The 19,749-nt window shown below is 46.5% G+C and overlaps 1 protein-coding gene across 1 annotated transcript in view; it reads left to right on the top strand.

Annotated features, from left to right (window-relative positions):
* Positions 1-205: 205 nt before the first annotated feature.
* The window catches only part of LOC112236647 (leucine-rich repeat and immunoglobulin-like domain-containing nogo receptor-interacting protein 3), a 96,265-nt gene continuing 76,721 nt past the window's right edge, over positions 206-19,749 (top strand). The window contains exon 1 of the mRNA XM_024405237.2: positions 206-782. The gene's annotated coding sequence lies outside the window, so the exon portion shown is untranslated. The remainder of the gene's footprint in view (positions 783-19,749) is intronic.

The following is a 19,749-nucleotide window of genomic DNA, read 5'->3' as shown; positions in this document are numbered from 1 at the left end:
GAGAGAGAGAGAGAGAGAGAGCGATAGAGTGCGATGAAGAGAGAGTGGGAGAGAGCAAAAGAGAGAGACAGAGAGAAAGAGGTGGAGAGAGCATGAGAGAGAAGAGACTGGGAGACAGAGGCAAAGAGAGAGTGAGAGAGAGAGAAAGAAAGAAAAAGAAATAGAGCGAGAGAGAGAAAGAGCAGGGAGAGAGCTAGAGAAGGGAGAGAGCGAGAGAAAGAGAAGGGAGAGAGAAAGAGTAGGGAGAGAGCGAGAGCGAGTGAGACGCTGACACTGAGAGAGACGCACCCTGTAAAAGAGGCAGAGTCAACAGCTACAGCAACAGAGCTCCCTTTCTCTCTCACACACAGACAGAGAACCAGACCCATTCCAGGGGAGATGGTGAGCACACACCCCCACTGAGGAGCACCGTCTCTTGGGAGGAGATCCCACACCCCGCCCCTCCTCCGTCTGTGTGTTTTTGCAAAAAAACTGGAAGAGAGACATAGAAGAGAGTGAAGGAAGGAGGGATGAGTGGCTTGTTTGGCACAGCTGCTGATGCTAGAGGCTGAGAATGAGGGACACTGACGAAGAGAAAGAGAAAAAGGGATCTGAAGACCAGAGGATTGGAGGAGAGGAAGACTGGCACGTGTAGAGCTTCTCAAACATATGGACAGAGACAAGAGAGGGACACAGTGTCGGGGAACACACACACACACACATCACACGCACAAACATCACACACACATCACACACACACAGGCACCGATGAGGAGGGAACAGGGACCACGCTTCAGTCCTGGGTGAGTTAACTTCTACTGACAGTAACCATGAGCCAAACACACACACACACACACACACGCACTCATAATACACAAAGGTGTAAACGTGACACACACACACACACAAACACACGCACACACAGATGCAATCAGATATTTGCACATACTCATACACACAGACATAAACATACCAACTCATAAACATACTGAGGTCAATAGATGACTGTGTGTGTGTCATTATGCGGCTCTCTACCCTGACCAGTCTGACACTCTCTCACCAGGGTTAGGAGAGAGAGAACAGATCAGAGAGGGAAAGAGGAGTGTGATTGTTTACCGGTGGATGAATGTGAGTGAGTGTGTGTTTACCTGTGGATGAATGTGAGCGAGTGTGTGTTTACCTGTGGATGAATGTGAGCGAGTGTGTGTGTTTACCTGTGGATGAATGTGAGTGAGTGTGTGTTTACCTGTGGATGAATGTGAGCGAGTGTGTGTTTACCTGTGGATGAATGTGAGCGAGTGTGTGTGTTTACCTGTGGATGAATGTGAACGAGTGAGATTGTTTACCTGTGGATGAATGTGAGTGAGTGTGTGTTTACCTGTGGATGAATGTGAGTGAGTGTGTGTGCTTACCTGTGGATGAATGTGAGCGTGTGTGTGCTTACCTGTGGATGAATGTGAGCTAGTGTGTGTGAGACCTGTGGGTTATATTGGATGATTGTCTGCAGTGAATTGGTAGCTGAAGCTGTAGTTGTAGTTGTATCCAACCAGAGAAGTGATTGGTAGCTGTAATTGTAGTTGTATCCAACCAGAGAAGTAATTGGTAGCTGTAATTGTAGTTGTATCTAACCAGAGAAGTAATTGGTAGCTGTAATTGTAGTTGTATCCAACCAGAGAAGTAATTGGTAGCTGTAATTGTAGTTGTATCTAACCAGAGAAGTAATTGGAAGCAATAATTGTAGTTGTATCCAACCAGAGAAGTGATTGGTAGCTGTAATTGTAGTTGTATCCAACCAGAGAAGTAATTGGTAGCTGTAATTGTAGTTGTATCTAACCAGAGAAGTAATTGGTAGCTGTAATTGTAGTTGTATCCAACCAGAGGAGTAATTGGTAGCTGTAATTGTAGTTGTATCCAACCAGAGAAGTAATTGGTAGCTGTAATTGTAGTTGTATCTAACCAGAGAAGTAATTGGTAGCTGTAATTGTAGTTGTATCCAACCAGAGGAGTAATTGGTAGCTGTAATTGTAGTTGTATCCAACCAGAGAAGTAATTGGTAGCTGTAATTGTAGTTGTATCCAACCAGAGAAGTAATTGGTAGCCTACTGTATGGGGAGTTGGTAGAGTTGAGTTTGCATGTCATGAATGCTATGCTATACTGCCAGCAGCATTTCATAGCTGATTTCCCAGGCTGTCATGATGATGTATAGAATGATGTACGTGTACTGTATGTCACGATGCTGAGTGTAAACACATATGTCCCGTGGCTGTAACACGGACACATTTCATCTAGAACTTTCTGAATATGATTTACAGCCTATAAAATAGTGCTTGTAGGATTTCATCAATTATGTTGTTGTAGCTGTCTCTAGCTGTCTGTCTGTCTGTCTCTAGCTGTCTGTCTGTTATGTTGTTGTAGCTGTCTCTAGCTGTCTGTCTGTTATGTTGTTGTAGCTGTCTCTAGCTGTCTGTCTGTTATGTTGTTGTAGTTGTCTCTAGCTGTCTGTCTGTTATGTTGTTGTAGCTGTCTCTAGCTGTCTGTCTGTTATGTTGTTGTAGCTGTCTCTAGCTGTCTGTCTGTTATGTTGTTGTAGCTGTCTCTAGCTGTCTGTCTGTTTGGTTGTTGTATCTGTCTCTAGCTGTCTGTCTGTTATGTTGTTGTAGCTGTCTCTAGCTGTCTGTCTGTTATGTTGTTGTAGCTGTCTCTAGCTGTCTGTCTGTTATGTTGTTGTAGCTGTCTCTAGCTGTCTGTCTGTTATGTTGTTGTAGCTGTCTCTAGCTGTCTGTCTGTTATGTTGTTGTAGCTGTCTCTAGCTGTCTGTCTGTTATGTTGTTGTAGCTGTCTCTAGCTGTCTGTCTGTTACATTGTTGTAGCTGTCACTCGCTGTCTGTCTGTTATGTTGTTGTAGCTGTCTATCGCTGTCTGTCTGTTTGGTTGTTGTAGCTGTCTCTCGCTGTCTGTCTGTTATGTTGTTGTCGCTGTCTATCGCTGTCTGTCTGTTTGGTTGTTGTATCTGTCTCTCGCTGTCTGTCTGTTATGTTGTTGTAGCTGTCTCTAGCTGTCTGTCTGTTATGTTGTTGTATCTGTCTCTGTCTGTCTGTCTGTTTGGTTGTTGTAGCTGTCTCTCGCTGTCTGTCTGTTTGGTTGTTGTAGCTGTCTGTCTGTTTGGTTGTTGTGCTGTGTTATGCTGTATGTCTGTCTGTCTGTCTGTCTCTGTCTGTTTGGTTGTTGTAGCTGTCTGTCTGTTATGTTGTTGTAGCTGTCTGTCTGTTTGGTTGTTGTAGCTGTCTGTCTGTTTGGTTGTTGTAGCTGTCTGTCTGTTTGGTTGTTGTGCTGTGTTATGCTGTATGTCTGTCTTTCTGTCTGTCTGTTTGGTTGTTGTAGCTGTCTCTCGCTGTCTGTCTGTTTGGTTGTTGTTGCTGTCTGTCTGTTATGTTGTTGTGCTGTGTTATGCTGTATGTCTGTCTTTCTGTCTGTCTGTTTGGTTGTTGTAGCTGTCTATCTGTTATGTTGTTGTGCTGTGTTATGCTGTCTGTCTGTCTGTCTGTCTGTCTGTCTGTCTGTCTGTCTGTCTGTCTGTCTGTCTGTCTGTCTGTCTGTCTGTCTGTCTGTCTGTCTGTCTGTCTGTCTGTCTGTTTGGTTGTTGTAGCTGTCTCTCGCTGTCTGTCTGTTTGGTTGTTGTAGCTGTCTGTCTGTTATGTTGTTGTGCTGTGTTATGCTGTCTGTCTGTCTGTCTGTCTGTCTGTCTGTTTGGTTGTTGTAGCTGTCTGTCTGTTTGGTTGTTGTGCTGTGTTATGCTGTATATCTGTCTTTCTGTCTGTCTGTTTGGTTGTTGTAGCTGTCTCTCGCTGTCTGTCTGTTTGGTTGTTGTTGCTGTCTGTCTGTTATGTTGTTGTGCTGTGTTATGCTGTATGTCTGTCTTTCTGTCTGTCTGTTTGGTTGTTGTAGCTGTCTCTCGCTGTCTGTCTGTTTGGTTGTTGTTGCTGTCTGTCTGTTATGTTGTTGTGCTGTGTTATGCTGTCTGTCTGTCTGTCTGTCTGTCTGTCTGTCTGTCTGTCTGTCTGTCTGTCTGTCTGTCTGTCTGTCTGTCTGTCTGTCTGTCTGTCTGTCTGTCTGTTTGGTTGTTGTAGCTGTCTCTCGCTGTCTGTCTGTTTGGTTGTTGTAGCTGTCTGTCTGTTATGTTGTTGTGCTGTTATGCTGTCTGTCTGTCTGTCTGTCTGTCTGTCTGTCTGTCTGTCTGTTTGGTTGTTGTAGCTGTCTGTCTGTTTGGTTGTTGTGCTGTGTTATGCTGTATATCTGTCTTTCTGTCTGTCTGTTTGGTTGTTGTAGCTGTCTCTCGCTGTCTGTCTGTTTGGTTGTTGTTGCTGTCTGTCTGTTATGTTGTTGTGCTGTGTTATGCTGTATGTCTGTCTTTCTGTCTGTCTGTTTGGTTGTTGTAGCTGTCTCTCGCTGTCTGTCTGTTTGGTTGTTGTTGCTGTCTGTCTGTTATGTTGTTGTGCTGTGTTATGCTGTATGTCTGTCTGTCTGTCTGTCTGTCTGTCTGTCTGTCTGTCTGTCTGTCTGTCTGTCTGTCTGTCTGTCTGTCTGTCTGTCTGTCTGTCTGTCTGGTTGTTGTTGCTGTCTGTCTGTTATGTTGTTGTGCTGTGTTATGCTGTATGTCTGTCTGTCTGTCTGTTTGGTTGTTGTTGCTGTCTGTCTGTCTGTTTGGTTGTTGTGCTGTGTTATGCTGTATGTCTGTCTTTCTGTCTGTCTGTTTGGTTGTTGTAGCTGTCTCTCGCTGTCTGTCTGTTATGTTGTTGTTGCTGTCTGTCTGTTATGTTGTTGTGCTGTGTTATGCTGTATGTCTGTCTGTCTGTTTGGTTGTTGTTGCTGTCTGTCTGTTATGTTGTTGTGCTGTGTTATGCTGTATGTCTGTCTGTCTGTCTGTCTGTTTGGTTGTTGTTGCTGTCTGTCTGTCTGTTTGGTTGTTGTGCTGTGTTATGCTGTATGTCTGTCTTTCTGTCTGTCTGTTTGGTTGTTGTAGCTGTCTCTCGCTGTCTGTCTGTTTGGTTGTTGTTGCTGTCTGTCTGTTATGTTGTTGTGCTGTGTTATGCTGTATGTCTGTTTGTCTGTTTGGTTGTTGTTGCTGTCTGTCTGTTATGTTGTTGTGCTGTGTTATGCTGTATGTCTGTCTGTCTGTTTGTTTGTTGTTGCTGTCTGTCTGTTATGTTGTTGTGCTGTGTTACGCCGTGTGCTCCTTTGGGTCAGCTCATTATGATGAGTATATTATTTAGGCTAAAATTGCAAGCTTTATTGTATTTGTATCATTGCAAATAATCCGTAATGATATTCTGCTCCTGCAGATTCTGCTCAGCCCTAATTTAAAACATGGTAATAGTCTAGTAACAACCTAGTGATAATACAGTGCTTCCATTAAGTTTTGTCTTGTGTGATAAAGCAACAATATCGGCTTACTGTGTTAAAACGTATGGTGATTTGGGGCTGAAGCGATACTAACCATGGCTGGATTGGTGGCTGCTAATGACCTAACCTGACCTTGTTAAGGTCAGCTGTCGTAACCTGACGTAAGTGATCATAATATGTTATGACAGTGGCAATCAGGTTTTTTTCCCCCTCGCTGCCAGAAGCACTGTTACGTCACACATCATTGTCCCTCGCTCTCTTTCTCAATCTCCATTACTCTCTCTCTCTCTCCCCTCTTCCCCTTCCTCTCCTTCTCTATCTGGTCAGTTTTCATCTCCTCTTTCTATCAGTCTTGTGTATCAGAGTGTTCCCTGTGTGTTTCCAAGGGGTTAGTCTGGCTGGAGAAATGTTACATTCACCCCCAAAATACACACCAATTACTGAAGCTGGCCAGCCCTACAACCATATGGTCTGTCTGACTGTGGGTCCTAAACAGGAGAGTTGTACCTAATTGGAAATCGGCTTTGCAATGCCCCTAACAGGAAGACAAACATGTTGATGCAAGATCCTCCCCAACAATCTGCAACCTTTTTTCCTATTCTGATATCAAGTCATTGTGTTGCCAGACATTTCCCTTTTTGATAGAAATGTCCATTAGAAGGAAGTCCAGACCAACTCTGCTCTCCTCTCAGATCCAGACCTCCATCTGGTAAACATTGAACCGTCACACACAAACACACACCCACAAACACATACACTCACACACACTGTAGTGGGAAAATTAATTTAGACATGCCATGCTGTATTTACTTAGGGAATTGTCCATTGTTTATATGTTAGTGTTTTTTGCTGATACAGGCGTGTCTTGTGTGACTTAGTCATAAGTCTGGGCATACAGATAAGAGCCGTTTGGGTGCGACCGCAGTATGTGACGTCATGCATTCACAATCTACTGGAATTTAGCTGTGTGGAAACATGCAGGAAGGAACAGACAATGGCGGCAACTTCAGCTATCTAAATCACATTTACACACAATGTTCCGTCCCTGTTTCTACACATCTGCTAAACTGCTACATAGACAAAAGAGGTTGTACTTTCTATAAAAGCTGAAAGCCAACTCTGTTCATTTGGCTTTTAACTCTGCACTATTTGAGTGATTGTTGATCACTCCATTTTTGCAAATCTTATAATAAAGTTGCTGTTTGAAGAATCTACAGTCTCTCTTCTTCTGGTTGGAATTTCCACTACAACAAAAACACTGTATACTCACAATTAGTGGAGTACTGCCAGTGGACTGGCAGTATCTCCCTATTATTTGACTCTGTCTTTGGACATGGTGTGAGTATGCATTTCCCTCTGTTCTTATCCATGCCTCCTTTTCTCCTTCTCTTGCCCTCTCTCTCTCTCTCTCTCTCTGTTTCTCTCTCTCTCTGTTTCTCTCTCTCTCTGTTTCTCTCTCTCTCTCTCTCTGTTTCTCTCTCTCTCTCTCTCTCTCTGTTTCTCTCTCTCTGTTTCTCTCTCTCTCTCTGTTTCTCTCTCTCTCTGTCTCTCTCTCTCTCTGTTTCTCTCTCTCTCTCGCTCTGTCTCTCTCTCTGTCTCTCTCTCTGTCTCTCTCTCTCTCTCTCTCTCTCTCTCTCTATTCAATTCAATTCAATTCAAGGGTTTTATTGGCATGGGAAACATGTTTTAACATTGCCAAAGCAAGTGAGGTAGATAATATATAAAGTGAATATATAAAGTGAAAAACAATAAAAATTAACAGTAAACATTACACATACAGAAGTTTCAAAACAATAAAGACATTACAAATGTCATATTATATATATACAGTGTTTTAACAATGTACAAATGGTAAAGACTGCTTCCATCACGTGGACTGGGAGATGTTTCGTATTGCGTCAGACAACAACATTGGCGAATACGCTGATTCGGTGTGCGAGTTCATTAGAACGTGCGTTGAAGATGTCGTTCCCATAGCAACGATTAAAACATTCCCTAACCAGAAACCGTGGATTGATGGCAGCATTCGTGTGAAACTGAAGGCGCGAACCACTGCTTTTAATCAGGGCAAGGTGTCTGGTAACATGACTGAATACAAACAGTGCAGCTATTCCCTCCGCAAGGCTATCAAACAAGCTAAGCGCCAGTACAGAGACAAAGTAGAATCTCAATTCAACGGCTCAGACACAAGAGGCATGTGGCAGGGTCTACAGTCAATCACGGACTACAGGAAGAAACCCAGCCCAGTCACGGACCAGGATGTCTTGCTCCCAGGCAGACTAAATAACTTTTTTGCCCGCTTTGAGGACAATACAGTGCCACTGACACGGCCTGCAATGAAAACATGTGGTCTCTCCTTCACTGCAGCCGAAGTGAGTAAGACATTTAAACGTGTTAACCCTCGCAAGGCTGCAGGCCCAGACGGCATCCCCAGCCGCACCCTCAGAGCATGTGCAGACCAGCTGGCCGGTGTGTTTACGGACATATTCAATCAATCCCTATACCAGTCTGCTGTTCCCACATGCTTCAAGAGGGCCACCATTGTTCCTGTTCCCAAGAAAGCTAAGGTAACTGAGCTAAACGACTACCGCCCCGTAGCACTCACATCCGTCATCATGAAGTGCTTTGAGAGACTAGTCAAGGACCATATCACCTCCACCCTACCTGACACCCTAGACCCACTCCAATTTGCTTACCGCCCAAATAGGTCCACAGACGATGCAATTTCAACCACACTGCACAATGCCCTAACCCATCTGGACAAGAGGAATACCTATGTGAGAATGCTGTTCATCGACTACAGCTCGGCATTCAACACCATAGTACCCTCCAAGCTCGTCATCAAGCTCGAGACCCTGGGTCTCGACCCCACCCTGTGCAACTGGGTACTGGACTTCCTGACGGGCCGCCCCAGGTGGTGAGGGTAGGCAACAACATCTCCTCCCCGCTGATCCTCGACACTGGGGCCCCACAAGGGTGCGTTCTGAGCCCTCTCCTGTACTCCCTGTTCACCCATGACTGCGTGGCCACGCACGCCTCCAACTCAATCATCAAGTTTGCGGACGACACAACAGTGGTAGGCTTGATTACCAACGACGACGAGACGGCCTACAGGGAGGAGGTGAGGTTCCTCGGAGTGTGGTGTCAGAAAAATAACCTCACACTCAACGTCAACAAAACTAAGGAGATGATTGTGGACTTCAGGAAACAGCAGAGGGAACACCCCCCCATCCACATCGATGGAACAGTAGTGGAGAGGGTAGCAAGTTTTAAGTTCCTCGGCATACACATCACAGACAAACTGAATTGGTCCACTCACACAGACAGCATCGTGAGGAAGGCGCAGCAGCGCCTCTTCAACCTCAGGAGGCTGAAGAAATTCGGCTTGTCACCAAAAGCACTCACAAACTTCTACAGATGCACAATCGAGAGCATCCTGGCGGGCTGTATCACCGCCTGGTATGGCAACTGCACCGCCCTCAACCGTAAGGCTCTCCAGAGGGTAGTGAGGTCTGCACAACGCATCACCGGGGGCAAACTACCTGCCCTCCAGGACACCTACACCACCCGATGCTACAGGAAGGCCATGAAGATCATCAAGGACATCACCCACCCGAGCCACTGCCTGTTCACCCCGCTGTCATCCAGAAGGCGAGGTCAGTACAGGTGCATCAAAGCTGGGACCGAGAGACTGAAAAACAGCTTCTATCTCAAGGCCATCAGACTGTTAAACAGCCACCACTAACATTGAGTGGCTACTGCCAACACACTGTCAATGACACTGACTCTACTCCAGCCACTTTAATAATGGGAATTGATGGGAAATGATGTAAATATATCACTAGCCACTTTAAACAATGCTACCTTATATAATGTTACTTCCCTACATTATTCATCTCATATGCATACGTAGATACTGTACTCTATATCATCGACTGTATCCTTATGTAATACATGTATCACTAGCCACTTTAACTATGCCACTTTGTTTACATACTCATCTCATATGTATATACTGTACTCGATATCATCTACTGTATCTTGCCTATGCTGCTCTGTACCATCACTCATTCATATATCCTTATGTACATATTCTTTATCCCCTTACACTGTGTATATAAGACAATCTGCTAACCATGTGTATGTGACAAATAAAATTTGATTTGATTTGATTTGTAAAGGACACAAGATAAATTAAATAAGCATAAATATGGGTTGTATTTACAATGGTGTGTGTTCTTCACTGGTTGCTCTTTTCTCGTGGCAACAGGTCACAAATCTTGCTGCTGTGATGGCACACTGTGGAATTTCACCCAGTAGATATGGGAGTTTATCAAAATTGTATTTGTTTTCGAATTCTTTGTGGATCTGTGTAATCTGAGGGAAATATGTCTCTCTAATATGGTCATACAATGGGCAGGAGGTTAGGAAGTGCAGCTCAGTTTCCACCTCATTTTGTGGGCAGTGAGCACATAGCCTGTCTTCTCTTGAGAGCCATGTCTGCCTACGGCGGCCTTTCTCAATAGCAAGGCTATGCTCACAGACTGTACATAGTCAAAGCTTTCCTTAATTTTGGGTCAGTCACAGTGGTCAGGTATTCTGCCGCTGTGTACTCTTTGTGTAGGGCCAAATAGCATTCTAGTTTGCTCTGTTTTTTTGTTAATTCTTTCCAATGTGTCAGGTAATTATCTTTTTGTTTTCTCATGATTTGGTTGGGTCTAATTGTGCTGCTGTCCTGGGGTTCTGTAGGGTGTGTTTGTGTTTGTGAACAGAGCCCCAGGACCAGCTTGCTTAGGGGACTCTTCTCCAGGTTCATCTCTCTGTAGGTGATGGCTTTGTTGTGGAAGGTTTGGGAATTGCTTCCTTTTAAGTGGTTATAGAATTTAATGGCTCTTTTCTGGATTTTGATAATTATCTCTCTCTCTCTCTCTCTCTCAGCCAGAGAGCATGAAATAGTAAAGTAATTACATCTGGCTCCAGAAGTAATGAGCCCACCTATAACCCTGTTAGTACAGAACTGTAACACACACACACAGACACCCCTTTAGTGGAGTTAGTGTGAAGGCTGCCTGGGCCACGCTATTGCTGCTGCTGAGCTGCTGGGCTGCTGAGCTATGCCATGATGGAGTGAAAAGGTGGAAAAGAAAGAGAGAGAGAGCAATTGAACATAGATGTAGAGGGATATACAGTGCATTCGGAAAGAATTCAGGCCCCTTGACTTTCTCCACTTCTTGTTACGTTACCACCTTCATCTAAAATGTATTTTAAAAAATGTGTCTCATCAATCTACACACAGTAACCCATAATGACAAAGCAAAAACTGTTTTTTAGAAATGATTGCAAACGTATAAAAACAACAACTAAAATATCACATTTACATAAGTAATCAGACCCTTTACTCAGTACTTTGTTGAAACACCTGATTACATCCTCTAGACTTATTGGGTATGACGCTACAAGCTTGGCACACCTGTATTTGGGGTGTTTCTCCCTTTCATCTCTGCAGATCCTCTAAAGCTCTGTCAGGTTGGATGGGAAGCATTGCTGCACAGCTATTTTCAGGTCTCTCCAGAGATATTTGATCGGGTTCAAGTCTGGGCTCTGGCTGGGCCACTCAAGAACATTCAGAGACTTGTCCTGAAGCCACTCCTGCATTGTTTTGGCTGTGTGCTTAGGGTCATTGTCCTTTTTGAAGGTGAACCTTCGCCCTAGGTCCTGAGCGCTCTAGAGCAGGTTTTCATCAAGGATCTCTCTGTACTTTGTTCCGTTCAGCTTTCCGATCATGACTAGTCTCCCAGTCCCTGCTGTTGAAAAACATCCCCATAGCATGATGCTGCCACCACCATGCTTCACCGTACAGATGGTGCCTTTAGGTGCCTTTTGGCAAACTCCAAGCGGGCTGTCATGTGCCTTTTACTTTGGAGTGGCTTCTTTCTGGCCACTCTACCATAAATGCCGATTGGTGGAGTGTTGCAGAGATGGTTGTCCTTCTGGAAGGTTCTCCCATCTCCACAGAGGAACTTTGGAGCTCTGTCAGAGTGACCACTGGGTGCTGGACTTTCTGACAGGCCGCCCCCAGGTGATGAAGGTTGGAAACAACATCTCCACTTCGCTGACCCTCAACACTGGGGCCCCACAAGGATGTGAGCTCAGCCCTCTGCTGTACTCCCTGTTCACCCACGACTGTGTGGCCATGCACGCCTCCAACACAATCATCAAGTTTGCAGACGACACAATAGTAGTGGGCTTGATCACCAACGACGAGACAGCCTACAAGGAGGAGGTGAGGGCTCTGGGAGTGTGGTGTCAGGAAAACAACCTCTCACTCAACGTCAACAAAACAAAGGAGATGATCGTGAACTTCAGGAAACAGCAGAGGGAGCACCCCCCTATCCACATCGAAGAGACAGCAGTGAAGAAAGTGGAAAGTTTTAAGTTCCTGGGCGTACACATCACAGACAAACTGAAATGGTCCACCCACACAGAATGCATGGTGAAGAAGGCGCAACAGAGGGTGGTGAGGTCTACACAACGCATCAGCGGGGGCAAACTACCTGCCCTCCATGACACCAATAGCACCCGATGTCACAGGAAGGCCAAAAAGATAATCAAGGACAACAACCACCCGAGCCACTGCCTGTTCACTCTGTTATCGTCCAGAAGGCGAGGTCAGTACAGGTGCATCAAAGCAGGGACCGAGAGACTGAAAAACAGTTTCTATCTCAAGGCCATTAGACTGCTAAACAGAAATCACTAACTCAGTGATGCTGCCTACATTGAGACACAATCACTGGACACTTTAATAAATGGATCACTAGTCACTTTAATCACTGCCACTTTAAACAATGCCACTTTAATGTTTACATATCTTACATGACTCATATCACATGTATATACTCTATGCCGCTCGGCCATCGCTCATCCATATACTTATATGTACATATTCTCATTCACCCCTTTAGATTTGTGTGTATTAGGTAGTTGTTGGGGAATTGTTAGATTACTTGTTAGATATTACTGCACTGTCAGAACTAGAAGCAAAAGCATTACACTACACTCATATTAACATCTGCTAACCATGTGTATGTGACCAATAAAATTTGATTTGATTTGATTTGGTCACCTTCCTGACCAAGGCCCTTCTCTCCTGATTGCTCAGTGTTGCCAGGCGGCCAGCTCTAGGAAGAGTCTTGGTGGTTCCAAACTGCTTTAATTTAAGAATGATGGAGGTCACTGTGTTATTGGGGACCTTCAATGCTACAGAAATGTGTTTGGTGCACTTCCCCAGATCTGTGCCTCGACACAATCCTGTCTCCTTCGACCTCATGGCTTGGCTTTTGCTTTGACATGCTCTGTCAACTGTGGGGCCTTATGTAGACAGGTGTGTGCCTTTCTAAACCCTGTCCAACCATTGATGAGGGAAAAATGTATTTAATCCATTTTAGAATAAGGCAACAAAATAACGTAACAAAATGTGGAAAAAGGGAAGGGGAAGGGAAAGGGAAGGGGTCTGAGTACTTTCCGAATGCAATGTTTAACAGAAACAGAGAAAATGATTGAGAACACTGGAAAAAGAGAGAGGAAGGTGGGATGAGGAATGGAAATAGGAAAGAACAGAGTAAAGGATGTGAAATGCTTAGCCTCTGCATTGGCAGACAGAGAATACTGATGTCTCTCTCTGGTCTCAAGGCACAGCAGGGAGGTGACGATTTATTTACCCACCCAAGGGGAGAAATGGAGAGAGAGAGATGGTTTAACACAAGCATGCGGCGGAGGGGGAGAAAGGAGGGAGGAGAGAGAGAGGAAGGAGGGAGAAAGGAGGGAGAGAGAGAAAGGAGGGGGAGAGAGAGAGAGAAAGGAGAGGGAGAAAGGAGGGAGAGAAAGGAGGGAGGGAGGAGAGAGAAAGGAGGGAGAGAGAGAGAAAGGAGAAAGGAGGAGGGAGAGAGAAAGGAGGGAGGAGAGAGAGAAAGGAGGGAGGAGAGAGAGAAAGGAGGGAGGGAGAGAGAAAGGAGAGAGAGAGAAAGGAGGGAGGAGAGAGAGAAAGGAGGGAGGAGAGAGAGAAAGGAGGGAGGAGAGAGAGAAAGGAGGGAGAGAGAGAGAAAGGAGGGAGGGAGAGAAAGGAGAGAGAGGAGGGAGGAGGGAGGAGGAGAGAGAAAGGAGGGGGAGGAGAGAGAGAAAGGAGGGAGGAGAGAGAAAGGAGGGAGGAGAGAGAGAAAGGAGGGAAAGGAGGGAGGGAGGAGAGAGAGAAAGGAGGGAGGAGAGAGAGAAAGGGAGGAGAGAGGAGGGAGGAGAGAGAGAAAGGAGGGAGGGAGAGGAGGAGAGAAAGGAAGGAGGGAGGAGAGAGAGAAAGGAGGGAGGAGAGAGAGAGAGGAGGAGGAGGAGAAAGGAGGGAGGAGAGAGAGAAAGGAGGGAGGAGAGAGAGAAAGGAGGGAGGAGAGAGAGAAAGGAGGGAGGAGAGAGAGAAAGGAGGGAGGAGAGAGAGAAAGGAGGGAGGAGAGAGGAAAGGAGGGAGGAGAGAGAGAAAGGAGGGAGGAGAGAGAGAAAGGAGGGAGGGAGAGAGAGAGAAAGGAGGGAGGAGAGAGAGAAAGGAGGGAGAGAGAGAGAAAGGAGGGAGGAGAGAGAGAAAGGAGGGAGAGAGAGAGAAAGGAGGGAGGAGAGAGAGAAAGGAGGGAGAGAGAGAAAGGAGGGAGGAGAGAGAGAAAGGAGGGAGGGAGAGAGAGAAAGGAGGGAGGAGAGAGAGAAAGGAGGGAGGAGAGAGGAGGGAAGAGAGAAAGGAGAGGAGGAGAGAGAGAAAGGAGGGAGGAGAGAGAGAGAAGGGAGGGAGAGAAAGGAGGGAGAGAAAGGAGGGAGGAGAGAGAGAAAGGAGGGAGGAGCGAGAGAAAGGAGGGAGGGGAGCGAGAGAAAGGAGGGAGGAGCGAGAGAAAAGGAGGGAGAGAGAAAGGAGGGAGGAGAGAGAAAGGAGGAGGGGAGGAGGGAGGAGAGAGAAAGGAGGGAGGAGAGAGAAAGGAGGAGGAGAGGAGAAAGGAGGGAGGAGGAGAGAGAAAGGAGGGGGAGAGGAGAGGGAGAGAAAAAGGAAAGGAGGGAGGGAGGAGAGAAAAGAGAGAAAGGAGGAGGGGAGAGAGAAAGGAGGGGGAGGAGGGAGAAAGGAGGGAGGAGCAAGAGAAAGGAGGGAGGAGAGAGAAAGGGGGGGAGAGAGAGAAAGGAGGGAGGAGAGAGAGAGAGAAAAAAGAAGAAAAGAGAGAATTGAGAGAGGGATGAGAGAGAACAGAGGGAGGAGAGAGAAAGGAGGGAGGAGAGAGAGAAATTACTAAGGGAGGAGAAAGGAGGGAGGAGAGAGGGAGGAGGGAGGAGAGAGAAATTAGGGAGGAGAGAGGGAAAAGGTCAGAGGGAGGAGAGAGAAAGGAGGGAGGAGAGAGTGGAAAGGACAGAGGGAGGAAAGAGGGAAAAGGAGGGAGGAGAGAGGGGAAAGGAGGGTGGAGAGAGGGGAAAGGAAAGAGGGAGAAGAAAGAAAGGATGGAGGAGAGAGAGAGAAAGGACGGAGGAGAGAAAGGAGGGAGGACAGAGTGTTCTAGGAAGTCAGTAGAGGGGATGGTTTAAGCCAACCTGCAGAGACCTCACACATAAACCACCATAGGGAGTCTGCAGAGACCTCACACATAAACCACCACAGGGAGTCTGCAAAGACCTCCACATAAACCACCACAGGGAGTCTGCAAAGACCTCCACATAAACCACCACAGGGAATTAGGCTGTGTGAGAAGGGATATGCAGCCAGAGAGAGAATAGGAGAGAGAGAGAGGTATAGAAAAATGGTGAAATCCTCTCGTTCCATTGTGGTGGTCTCCTCTGTCCCCAGGAGCTGTGAAAACCTCAATGGGAGAAAACAGTAAGAACCATGGAGGGCTGTGAGATGGAGGGTTGAAGAAAAAGGGACTTTGAAGGGAGGGGTGTATCTGAAGGTTGCCTAGATAAGGGAGGGATGGAGGGGGGAAAGAGGTAGAGGAGGTGGGGAATTGAAAGAGGTAGGATGTTAAAAGGAGGAAAGGTTGAAAGGGCTGTTGACTGAGATTATGTGGGCCCGTGTGGATAAGATGTGTGTGTGTGTGTGTGTGTGTGTGTGTGTGTGTGTGTGTGTGTGTGTGTGTGTGTGAGAGAGAGAGAGCGTGAGTGTGTGCGTGCGTGTGTGCACGTTTGTGTATTCATGCATGTGTTTGTGCGTGAGTCTGACCTTGAAAAACATGCTGAGGTCGTCCCCTGTGTGGAGGATAATACAGTTAGTCTGGCAGACACAGAGATGGGAACTGACAGTCTGTTTGACATTTTATGGGAGAGGATGCTATTCAGACTCAGGAAGGTCAATAACACACACACGCACGCACGCACACACAAACACACACACACACACAAACGCGCACACACACGCACACACAAACCCGCACACACACACAAACGCGCACACACACACACACACACACACACACACACGCACGCACACACAAACCACACACACACACAAACGCGCACACACACACACACACACACACACACACGCACACACACACACACACACAAACACAAACGCACACACACACACATTTTATAATACTTTATTAGAATCTGAAAATCACATCACTTTCAAGGATTCAAGCATTTCAAAGGACTTTGTATGCGTGGACACTTGAAGAAAAGATTCAACCATTTTGAATGTTACGTCGTATTTGTGCATCTATGAGTGATGTTCTATCGATTCCTGTGGTCATTTCATGTTCATGCAAAAATTGTCAGACCGGATGAATTTCTGCCTGCTTCTTTCTCCATCTCTTTCAATAGCTAAAAAAAAATGCAAACATGAAATAACCCTGGAAATTGAAAGAACATCGCTCAGAGACAAACAAATACAATATATCATTCAAAATGGAGTCTTTTCTTTAAGGATACAGAAAGCACCTTCTTCTCCAAACAGCTAGGCTGACCATAACTGCTGAAACAGCCAATTGCTGTGCTTTAGTCTTAGACAGGCCTGCAATCTGGAGGCCATGTACAGTACTGAATGTCAAATATCCAACAAGCTCTCACAGTCTCACGTCAGAATGAATCGTTTATCCCATGTTTCAAATTTAGAAGTTGTTCCAAACGTCAAATTTCAAAGGGTTTAAGGTTAAGTTTAGACATCAAGTCAGAATTTTGAAGGTTAGGGTTAATTTTATTGGCCGGTTTCCACGTCATCTCCTGATATCCTCAGACATGGATAACTTCCACCTTTCACGCACACACACACACACACACACACACACACACACACACACACACACACACACACACACACACACACACACACACACACACACACACACACACACACACACACACACACACACACACACACTGCCTGTAAACCAGTTAAATGAGGTGTTAACCAGCCTCATGGCTGTGGTGTAGAGTTGATATGGAATGCTCATAAAGAGGAGTTTTATGATCCCAGCTTTCCACTTCATTAAGCCACAATGACAGAACAACTCACAGGGTGTGTGTATATGTGTGTGTGTTTGTGTGTGTGTGTGACCCTGTGGTAAACATTGTTTAGCTGTGCTTTGGTTTGAGGTAAATCTTCAGCGATGAACCTATCGGTCCACTGGTTCCTACTCTGTCACACTGAATGAAAGAGACTCAGCATTAGCTCTGTTTAGAAGGCTTGGTGTGTGTGTGTGTGTGTTTCAGCCTGAAATAAGTAGATTTTCCCCCTCTCTCTCTCCCTTCCTACCTCCCCTCTCTCCATCTCCTTTACTGTCTCTCCTTCTATCTCTTTCTCCCTCTCTTTCTCCCTCTCTCCATCTCTTTCTCCCTCTCTTTCTCCCTCTCTCCATCTCTTTCTCCCTCTCTTTCTCCCTCTCTCCATCTCTTTCTTCCTCCCTCTCTCCATCTCTTTCTCCCTCTCTTTCTCCCTCTCTCCATCTCTTTCTTCCTCCCTCTCTCCATCTCTTTCTCCCTCTCTTCCTCCCTCTCTCCATCTCTTTCTCCCTCTCTTTCTCCCTCTCTCCATCTCTTTCTCCATCTCTTTCTCCCTCTCTTTCTCCCTCTCTCCATCTCTCCATCTCTTTCTCCCCCTCTTTCTCCCTCTCTCCATCTCTTTCTTCCTCCCTCTCTCCATCTCTTTCTCCCCCTCTTTCTCCCTCTCTCCATCTCTTTCTTCCTCCCTCTCTCCATCTCTTTCTTCCTCCCTCTCTCCATCTCTTTCTTCCTCCCTCTCTCCATCTCTTTCTCCCTCTCTTCCTCCCTCTCTCCATCTCTTTCTCCCTCTCTTTCTCCCTCTCTCCATCTCTTTCTCCATCTCTTTCTCCCTCTCTCCATCTCTTTCTCCCTCTCTTCCTCCCTCTCTCCATCTCTTTCTCCCTCTCTTTCTCCCTCTCTCCATCTCTTTCTCCATCTCTTTCTCCCTCTCTTTCTCCCTCTCTCCATCTCTTTCTTCCTCCCTCTCTCCATCTCTTTCTCCCCCTCTTTCTCCCTCTCTCCATCTCTTTCTCCCTCTCTTTCTCCCTCTCTCCATCTCTTTCTCCCTCTCTTTCTCCCTCTCTCCATCTCTTTCTTCCTCCCTCTCTCCATCTCTTTCTCCCTCTCTTTCTCCTCTCTCCATCTCTTTCTTCCTGCCTCTCTCCATCTCTTTCTCCCTCTCTTCCTCCCTCTCTCCATCTCTCTCTCCATCTCTTTCTCCCTCTCTCCATCTCTTTCTCCATCTCTTTCTCCCTCTCTTTCTCCCTCTCTCCATCTCTTTCTTCCTCCCTCTCTCCATCTCTTTCTCCCCCTCTTTCTCCCTCTCTCCATCTCTTTCTTCCTCCCCCTCTTTCTCCCTCTCTCCATCCCTTTCTTCCTCCCTCTCTCCATCTCTTTCTTCCTCCCTCTCTCCATCTCTTTCTTCCTCCCTCTCTCCATCTCTTTCTCCCTCTCTTCCTCCCTCTCTCCATCTCTTTCTCCCTCTCTTTCTCCCTCTCTCCATCTCTTTCTCCCTCTCTTTCTCCCTCTCTCCATCTCTTTCTTCCTCCCTCTCTCCATCTCTTTCTCCCCCTCTTTCTCCCTCTCTCCATCTCTTTCTCCCTCTCTTTCTCCCTCTCTCCATCTCTTTCTTTCTCCCTCTCTCCATCTCTTTCTCCCTCTCTTTCTCCCTCTCTCCATCTCTTTCTTCCTCCCTCTCTCCATCTCTATCTCCCTCTCTTTCTCCCTCTCTCCATCTCTTTCTTCCTCCCTCTCTCCATCTCTTTCTCCCTCTCTTCCTCCCTCTCTCCATCTCTTCCTCCCTCTCTCCATCTCTTTCTCCCTCTCTTTCTCCCTCTCTCCATCTCTTTCTCCATCTCTTTCTCCCTCTCTTTCTCCCTCTCTCCATCTCTTTCTTCCTCCCTCTCTCCATCTCTTTCTCCCCTCTTTCTCCCTCTCTCCATCTCTTTCTTCCTCCCTCTCTCCATCTCTTTCTCCCCCTCTTTCTCCCTCTCTCCATCTCTTTCTTCCTCCCTCTCTCCATCTCTTTCTTCCTCCCTCTCTCCATCTCTTTCTTCCTCCCTCTCTCCATCTCTTTCTCCCTCTCTTCCTCCCTCTCTCCATCTCTTTCTCCCTCTCTTTCTCCCTCTCTCCATCTCTTTCTCCATCTCTTTCTCCGTCTCTCCATCTCTTTCTCCCTCTCTTCCTCCCTCTCTCCATCTCTTTCTCCCTCTCTTTCTCCCTCTCTCCATCTCTTTCTCCATATCTTTCTCCCTCTCTTTCTCCCTCTCTCCATCTCTTTCTTCCTCCCTCTCTCCATCTCTTTCTCCCCCTCTTTCTCCCTCTCTCCATCTCTTTCTCCCTCTCTTTCTCCCTCTCTCCATCTCTTTCTCCCTCTCTTTCTCCCTCTCTCCATCTCTTTCTTCCTCCCTCTCTCCATCTCTTTCTCCCTCTCTTTCTCCCTCTCTCCATCTCTTTCTTCCTGCCTCTCTCCATCTCTTTCTCCCTCTCTTCCTCCCTCTCTCCATCTCTCTCTCCCTCTCTTTCTCCCTCTCTCCATCTCTTTCTCCATCTCTTTCTCCCTCTCTTTCTCCCTCTCTCCATCTCTTTCTTCCTCCCTCTCTCCATCTCTTTCTCCCCCTCTTTCTCCCTCTCTCCATCTCTTTCTTCCTCCCCCTCTTTCTCCCTCTCTCCATCCCTTTCTTCCTCCCTCTCTCCATCTCTTTCTTCCTCCCTCTCTCCATCTCTTTCTTCCTCCCTCTCTCCATCTCTTTCTCCCTCTCTTCCTCCCTCTCTCCATCTCTTTCTCCCTCTCTTTCTCCCTCTCTCCATCTCTTTCTCCATCTCTTTCTCCCTCTCTTTCTCCCTCTCTCCATCTCTTTCTTCCTCCCTCTCTCCATCTC

This window comes from Oncorhynchus tshawytscha, linkage group LG10 (genome assembly GCF_018296145.1).
Source record: "Oncorhynchus tshawytscha isolate Ot180627B linkage group LG10, Otsh_v2.0, whole genome shotgun sequence".
Classification (NCBI taxonomy): domain Eukaryota; kingdom Metazoa; phylum Chordata; class Actinopteri; order Salmoniformes; family Salmonidae; genus Oncorhynchus; species Oncorhynchus tshawytscha.
Note: the sequence above shows the minus strand (reverse complement) of the source record. Positions and strands in the feature narration are given on the sequence as shown.